Genomic DNA, 9,423 nt, shown 5'->3' with positions numbered 1-9,423 from the left:
TAATAACAATAATACGGTTTGAAAAATATTAGAAAATTATACATTGCGTGTATTAAGAAAGGAACACATACACCTGCAAATCCAGGGGAAAAAAAAAAGACATTCAACAACCAGTTGCAATGCATTGAGAATTAAAATACCAGCTGTTACCTCGCCAACAATGTCTTTAAAGAAGGAAGAGTATAATGAACACAGTGACAGAATTTGAGAGCGCTAACAGCTGGGCTCAAATGGATAGATACGGTTAGATAGATAGGTAGATAGATAGATAGATAGATAGATAGACAGATAGATAGATAGAGAGAGATACATACATAGGGCCTACAAACATACATAAAGATTGTGATATAGAGGAGGCAGATTTCGGGATTAAGAAGAATTGCAATAGGGGTATTGTGTTTGTGTGTGTGTGTGTGTGTGTGTGTGCGTGTGTGTGTGTGTGTGTGTGTGTGTGTGTGCGTGTGTGTGTGTGTGTGTGTGTGTGTGTGTTTGTGTGTGTGTGTGTGTGTGTGTGTGTGTGTGTGTGTGCGTGTGTGTGTGTGTGTGTGTGTGTGTGTGTGAAAATGACTAAGTAGAGGGTGTCTCACAACGCTAAACCCATCGACAAGATCCACACCTGTTCTCATGAATACCTAATTCGATGAATGAATGAATCCCTTTCAACAATGACACAAATAGATTGAGGTGAGGTGCGACGTGTTGGAAGACAGTGACTTACCCCCTCTCAAGCTCGTCAATCTAATTTCATATCAGCATTACACTACAGACATGCTCCACGAGATTTAAAGAGACAATCTTCAGCGTTACCTCTTCATTACGGTCTGCTGAACTCACCACACGAGGTGCAAAGGGCGGAGGGGGAGAGGAGAATGAACAGAATGAAATCTCAAAGGAACTTGGAAGCGTGACCATCTTTGGCACCAGCCCTCAACCCCCTAGCTTCGATAACATTGTCGTCGTCCGTGGCAACAGTATCGCATAATAATAAATGTAAAAGATAAATATTTCTCGTGAAGCTCTGTTATTCGTGGATATTAACATTGTAAAAACTGCTGTCGGCTTTTGTGTTTGTGTTTATGATTCCTGTGTTTAAATCCATTTTAGTTATTTTTAAGTCGCATTGTGCCCTTAAACTGATGTTTAACCCAAACCGCCACCAAAAAAAAAAGAAAAGAAAAGAAAAAAAAAAAGAAAACGAGGGGGAGAAGATTTTGCTTTGTGGAGGTTAACCTCGAAATCCATGCACGTCCTGTGTTGATCCTGATTAATATCATTGTATAATATCAAACAAAAGTTCAATGGTACGGTAAAAGAGTGTGATTAAAAGCGTACAAAAAAAAAGGAAGACTTCATTTTCATTTCATTTTATATCATTTAGTTCATTCTCATTTATCTTCCAACAAAACACAACACAAGGTAAATCAAAAATTAAATCATAAGCCTATATACATTAAAGAGTATGACAAATCAACGGTAATCAACAAACCATGGGCGTAAATCCCGGGGGGGGGGATGGGGGGGGGGGATATATCCCCCCTGAAATGGAGGAGGGGGGATGGCCTGTACAATCATCCCCCCTGAATTTTGAGGGGAAAAAATGGAGGAAGCAGAAATGTGATTGTATCAATTTTGGCATATTGCATGACGTTTGTACGCCGGCCTTCAGACAGGTAACAGAGCTGAACAGTATTCTATCTTGTAGGAAAATGTATAATTTTCTCAAGCGCTCGCTCGCTTCGCTCGCTCGCGAAGAAAGTAACATCGACATACACTGTAAGGTATGGCTCAGGCGTTGACAACGTCAAATAGTATAGGTCTACATATAAACATGCTATGACGCGAGTAACTGGGGACCATCTGCAAAATATGTACGAAAACATACAAACAAACAATAACAACAACTTTATCGCCATAATTGAACCCCCTCCATTTCCTGAATCATTCCTTAGAAACGACAGTGACTGATGACTCAGTCAGGATACATCTATGGGCATACCAAGGGAAGATCAGGGACGTCGAATCTATGGGGGGGGGCAAAGGGGCATTTGCCCCGCCCCAAAGGAAGTGTTTAGACAGACAAATCATTTATCCCCCAAGCAATTCCCGAGATGAGGACAAATCTCGAACTTTCTTAATGGAAAATTGTCCAAATATCGCCAGAACTATGCACCAGATCGTTGTATTGCAATCATGAACATGCAAAAGGTCCGCTATACAGGAAGGGATAAACTTTGTACACTTTTGACATAGACGTATATTCCCTAATTTATCAAAGAGTGTGCAGCAGATCTTCCACTTAACAAAAGCAACCTAATATGTATAGAGGCGTCGATGGGGGGGGGGGATGGTTCTCAAATAAAAGTGGCACAAACAAAAGCGAAAAAAATAGCTACAAACGGCAGTTTTTGGAGTGTAAAATGTTATAATTTTAAAGCTCGCTCGCTCCGCTCGCTCGCATTTAACCGCTATGCCATTCTCCTGATGTTGCTGCCAGTAATTGCCGGCAGTTGCACTCGGTGTGCCCCCTAAATTTACAAAGCGAAAAAGTATAGCTACAAACGGCAGTTTTTAGACTGTAAAATGTCAAAATTTTCAAGCTCGCTCGCTCCGCTCGCTCGCATTCAATCGCTATGCCATTCTCGTGATGTTGCTGCAAGTGATTGTGAGCAGGTGCGCCCCCCTTAATTTCCAAAGCGAAAAATATAGCTACAAACGGCAGTTTGGGGACTGTAAAATGTCAAATTTTTGAAGCTCGCTCGCTTCGCTCGCTCGCATTTAATTATTATTCCATTCTCCTGATGTTGCTGCCAGTAATTGCCAGCAGGTTACGCCCGGTGCGCCCCCTTAATTTCCAAAGCGAAAAATATAGCTACAAACGGCAGTTTTTGGACTGTCAAATGTCAAAATTTTGAAGCTCGCTCGCTTCGCTCGCTCGCATTTAATCATTATGCCATTCTCCTGATGTTGCTGCCAGTAATTGCCAACAGTTTTTGCCCGGTGCGCCCCCTTAATTCCAAAGCGAAAAAATACAGCCACAAACGACAGTTTTGGGGGCTGGAAAATATCAAAATTTTCAAGCTCATTCGCTTCGCTCGCTCGCATTTAATCATTATGCCATTCTCCTGATGTTGCTGCCAGTAATTGCCAGCAGTTTTCGCCCGGTGCGCCCCCCCCCCCCCCCCTTAATTTCCAAAGCGAAAAATTACTAGTACAGCCACAAAGGACATGTGGGACTGTAAAATAATTTCCAAAAGCGAAAAAATACAGCCACAAACGGCAGTCTTTGGACTGTAAAATGTCAAAATTTTCAAGCTCGCTCTCCCCGCTCGCTCGCATTTAACTGCTATGCCATTCTCCTGATGTTGCTGCCAGTAATTGCCAGCAGTTGCGCCTGATGCGGCCCCCCTTAATTTCCAAAGCGAAAAAGTATAGCTACAAACGGCAGTTTTTAGACGGTAAAATGTCAAAATTTTCATGCTCGCTCGCTCCGCTCCCTCGCATTTTATCGCTATGCCATTCTCGTGATGTTGCTGCCAGTGATTGACAGCAGTTGCGCCTGGTGTGCCCCCCTTAATTTCCAAAGCGAAGAATATAGCTACAAACGGCAGTTTTTGGACTGAAAAATGTCAAAATTTTCAACGCAAAGAGATTTCACCGTAGGAGGGGGAAACCCCCCTACCATACCCTCCCCCCTCGCTTGATTCGTTCCCTCACATAACCGCTCCTCCTGAGATCAAATCCTGACTACGCCGATGATAGGCCCCATTATTTAGTAGGCCTTCACAGTGATGTCGCACAGCAAGAGCTGAAAAACCACGATTTTGTCATTCAATAATATATTGTGAATATTTCATTTTCTTAGTGTTTTTTTAAAGAAAAGAAAACAAAATTTTCACCACAAGTGAGCACCAGATCGCTGAATTTCAGGTCTGAAAATGCAAAATCTTCCTCGTGTGGGAGAAGGATACCCCCCCCCCCCCCATACACACCCTTCCCCCGTTCGGTCGTTCCGCTCCCTCTCACAGATATTTCAAAAAAAAAATGTTTTCATACTTTTAAGGTCTGATTTTCCGCCGAAAGTCGTCTGACAAGCAAAAAAAAAAAAGCAAGAAGAACAAAAAGTCTTTATGTTGTTGCTGCCACTTTTCTCCCACTTTATATTTCATGCAAAAGAGTGGGGCATCCGATCCCTGTAAAGTGTGTGTGTGGGGGGGGGGGGGGAGGGGGGCACAAAGCTTCTCCCCCACCCCCCCCCCAAAAAAAAGGCTGCGCCGGTCCTGTTATGGGCCTGTAATCGTGGTGATGGTGACCATCCCCCCCCCCACTCCTTAGTATGGATTTACGCCGTTGCAACAAACTAATAAAGATATGCACACATACTGATATTACAAAGTTATGTTTAGAGGGGAAAAAGAGAGCTGAGAGGTCCATTAAAAAAAAAAAAAAGCATTGCTTGTAGATTGTGGACCACTCAAAAATTTCTTCAAAAATACTTGTTATAATTACGAGTACATAATACATAATACAAAAAAAAATAAAACAAAATAAAACAAACAACACAGAGACACAAAAAAATGACATAACTAGTAGAACTGAGGGGGATACGATTGAAAGGAATCGGGAAAAAAAATTAAAGGAAGAAAGGAAAGGCAGAAAGAGAGAGAATGCCTACACGCTGAACAAGAGAAACGGAAGAGGGGATTGAGGAAGTATTTCGAAAAGCTGGTGACTGCACGCATGCAGTGGAAAAAAATATGGAAATAAAATGCCGAATTTTATTACTTAATAATGCCGTTTTTCATTGTATAAGGATGAATTCAATGACTGACAATGAAACTTAGGTTTGCTGTAACCTATATAGGTAATGAAAAAAAAAAAACCACAACAACATCCCAGCCAGAATAAAAAAAAAAAAAAGATTTCAAATTACGCTTGAAAGAGTATAACGATGGAGATTTTTTTGTTTCAGAACTTAATGGATTCCCAAATTTATGGCCGGTGCATATAAATATGTTCTGAGCTAATAAGGTTCTCAACTTAGAGGGGTAGATGGAACTCATTACACCGCCCAGTAGGATAATCATGAAAGCATTGATTTCATGGAAACATTGAATTAATTGAATTATCTGTGTCTTATATTTCTACTGATTTACTAAAAAGCATATACTTAGTTTTCTGAAGATTGAGAGATAATTTATAAGCTTTTATCCATTGAGTAACTTTTTTTCAATTCAGAGTTGACGGTGTCCATACGAGAGTAACTGGGTTTTGATGAGAAAAGAAAACATTATTGAATCATCAGCAAAAAGTATAAATGAGAGTATGTCAGATGATTTGATATAAACAATGAAAAGTAAAGGACTTAATATACTACCCTGATTGCCTGAGGTACGCCACATTTAAAACTTGAGTTATTCTCGTTCAGAGGTACATATTGTTTTCGGTTTTGCAGGTAACTCCTGAACCACTCCAATGCTTTCCCCCGGCTTTGAAAGTTCAAAGTTTCACATAATTTTCAAAGGAGTAATAAGCAGTCAAAGTCGATGTTATCTAGCTGAGATCACGATGCCACCCATTCGTATATGCACAGTATTATTTTTCTCATTCCATTTTTCCTCAAAGCTTGACGGGAAATAGGTAAAGAACAATATGTTTCTTTTGTAGAAATGTATGTAAAGTTTTCGCAGCTTTATGACTGCCAGTGACGGCAGCGTTGCTCTTTATCATTATCCAAAATAATAGAAAGAACAAAAATGTTGTGTATTTGGAACAAGTAGAAAAGCAGTGATGTCTCTGACTTCAGCGTTATTGAATGACTTGATGCAGTACAAGTAATATTGTGGTTGCAAACCCTTTACTCATTTTTAGTGAAACCAGGGGTAAAGTTTAAACTTTCACAATTGTCATCATTAAACGCCCGCTTTTCTGAGGTATACCCTTACAGTTGTTGTTGTTTTTTTTTTTTTTTTGATAAATGAATTTAGACGACAACGGTCAACTAGGCAACTCTACAATATCCGCTGGTGATTGATAAATTATAATATAATTGTTAGTATACTTCTCCATGCTACCGTCGGATATCGACGGTCTTATCAATGTGTTTTTATACCATCGTTTTCTTTGTTGTATTTCATCTTTTATCATACAACTTAGTTATTGATGTATATTTTCAAAAAAAATGATAAAAATGAGGGTACAGCTTTTTCGAAATCATTCTTTATTAATAAAGTATCAAACGAAAATGTACACATGATTTACATCGAATAAGAAATTGAAATCATCGCTAATGAAACCTCTTCAGTCAAATGTCTCACTCAATCAAAATCTATTTATCTATCTCTCTCTCTCTCTCTCTCTCTCTCTCTATATATATATATATATATATATATATATTATATATATAATAGATATATGTATATATATATATATATATATATATATATATGATAATATATAAATTCAATTCATTTCAGTTCAATTTATTCATATTTATATTTCTCGATGAAAAAAAATACATCAATGATATAACAAAATTGAATGTAGATTGTGGACCACTCAAAAATTTCTTCAAAAATACTTGTTATAATTACGAGTACATATTAAATACATAATACAAAAAAAAATAAGACAAAATAAAACAAACAACACAGAGACACAAAAAAAATGACATAACTAGTAGAACTGAGGGGGATACGATTGAAAGGAATCGGGGAAAAAAAACAAATTAAAGGAAGAAAGGAAAGGCAGAAAGAGAGAGAATGCCTACACGCTGAACAAGAGAAACGGAAGAGGGGATTGAGGAAGTATTTCGAAAAGCTGGTGACTGCACGCATGCAGTGGGAAAAAAAATATGGAAATAAAATGCCGAATTTCATTACTTAATAATGCCGTTTTTCATTGTATAAGGATGAATAAATGACTGATAATGAAACTTAGGTTTGCTGTAACCTATATAGGCAATGAAAAAGAATCTTATCCAGAATTAAAAAAAAAAAAAAAAGATTTCAAATTACGTTTGAAAGAATATAACGATGGAGAATTTTACATTTCAGAACTTAAAGGTCCAGTTTACCTTTGGGAACAGTGATTTTAAAAATGTTCAAGATATAATATTTGATGCATATGTGTAGGTCTGTTGTATCACAAAACATCCTACCATATAACTTTTTCGCAATAAAGCCTAAAATATAGGGAGATATCAGTATTTTTCTCAATAAACCGTAACTGCAGACGGTTTATTCTGGAAGCATTGTTATTATAACTATTGTTCATATTTTGTGTATTTAACAATACTTAAAATCGATTATACGGACTCAAATTTTTTACAGTGGTTGTTTCTATCCCTAACTCACATTTCAGAACTATTTTAAAGCACTAATGCTGGGTTTTTGTTTCATCTGCAAATGGTAAATTATGCCTTTAATGGATTCCAAAATTTATGGCCGGTGCATATAAAATATGTTCTGAGCTAATAAGGTTCTCAAGAGGGGTAGATGGAACTCATTACACCGCCCAGTAGGATAATCATGAAAGCATTGATTTCATGGAAACATTGAATTAATTGAATTATCTGTGTCTTATATTTCTATTGATTTACTAAAAAGCATATTCTTAGTTTTCTGAAGATTGAGAGATAATTTATTAGCTTTTATCCATTGAGTCACTTTTTCATTCAGAGTTGACGGTGCCCATACGAGAGTAACTGGGTTTTGATGAGATAAGAAACATTATTGAATCATTAGCAAAAAGTATAAATGAGAGTATGTCATATGATTTGATATAAACAATGAAAAGTAAAGGACTTAATAATATTGATATACTACCCTGATTGCCTGAGGGACGCCACATTTATTTAAAAATTGAGTTATTCTCGTTCAGAGGTACATATTGTTTTCGGTTTTGCAGGTAACTCCTGAACCACTCCAATGCTTTCCCCCGGCTTTGAAAGTTCAAGTTTCACAAAATTTCAAAGGAGTAATAATCAGTTAAAGTCGATGTTATCTAGCTGAGATCACGATGCCACCCATTCGTATATGCACAGTATTATTTTTCTCATTCCATTTTTCCTCGAAGCTTGACGGGAAATAGGTAAAGAACAATATGTTTCTTTGTAGAAATGTATGTAAAGTTTTCGCAGCTCTATGACTGCCAGTGACGGCAGCGTTGCTCTTTATCATTATCCAAAATAATAGAAAGAACAAAAATGTTGTGTATTTGGAACAAGTAGAAAAGCAGTGATGTCTCTGACTTCAGCGTTATTGAACGACTTGATGCAGTACAAGTAACTATTGTGGTTGCAAACCCTTTACTCATTTTTAGTGAAACCAGGGGTAAAGTTTAAACTTTCACAATTGTCATCATTAAACGCCCGCTTTTCTGAGGTATACCCTTACAGTTGTTGTTGTTGTTGTTGTTGTTGTTGTTGTTGTTTTTTTTTTTTTTTTGATAAATGAATTTAGACGACAACGGTCAACTAGGCAACTCTACAATATCCGCTGGTGATTGATAAATTATAATATAGTTGTTAGTATACTTCTCCATGCTACCGTCGGATATCGACGGTCTTATCAATGTGTTTTTATACCATCGTTTTCTTTGTTGTATTTCATCTTTTATTATACAACTTAGTTATTGATGTATACTTTAAAAAAAATGATAAAAAATGAGGTACAACCTTTTCGAAATCATTCTTTATCAATAAAGTATTAAACGAAAATGTACACATGATTTACATCTAATAAGAAATTGAAATCATCGTTAATGAAACTTAACCTCTTCAGTCAAATGTCTCACTCAATCAAAAAAAAAAAAAAGAAAAGATGGAAAGGAATAAAAGGCACATGAGCGCCTGTATAAAAAAAAAGTATATATATATATATATATGAAGAAATAACGTCTTAAGTTATGCTTTGCTCATTAATCATGTTGATAATAAGATTCATCATCACAGCACTAATCCACACACGAGTCTACGATTATTTGTTTCCTTCACCTTCTGAAGACTTTCACAATTTATGAGACTCGTGCCTTCCAAAGATTAGTTGGATTGCGACCACGAGATCCAGCAGTTCGTAGCGTTTTCTTTATATATATATATATATATATATATATATATATATATATATATATATATATATATATATACATACATATATATGTAATATATATATATATATATATATATATATATATATATATATATATCAATATATATATATATATATATATATATATATATATATATATATACATTTATATATACATTTCCTGCTTTCAGAGGGGTGAAAAATTTGAAGGAGGTTTACCTGAAGATACCCGTAAAGATGGTGACTTTGCCCGTCATTCTTGTGAAGATACAATCATCATCAAAGAACTAAAAATTTTGGTTCCATCTCAGCAATGTTAAGTCAAAAGTGTTCTATT

The sequence above is a fragment of the Diadema setosum genome, chromosome 6, assembly GCF_964275005.1.
Source record: "Diadema setosum chromosome 6, eeDiaSeto1, whole genome shotgun sequence".
Lineage (NCBI taxonomy): Eukaryota > Metazoa > Echinodermata > Echinoidea > Diadematoida > Diadematidae > Diadema > Diadema setosum.
Note: the sequence above shows the minus strand (reverse complement) of the source record.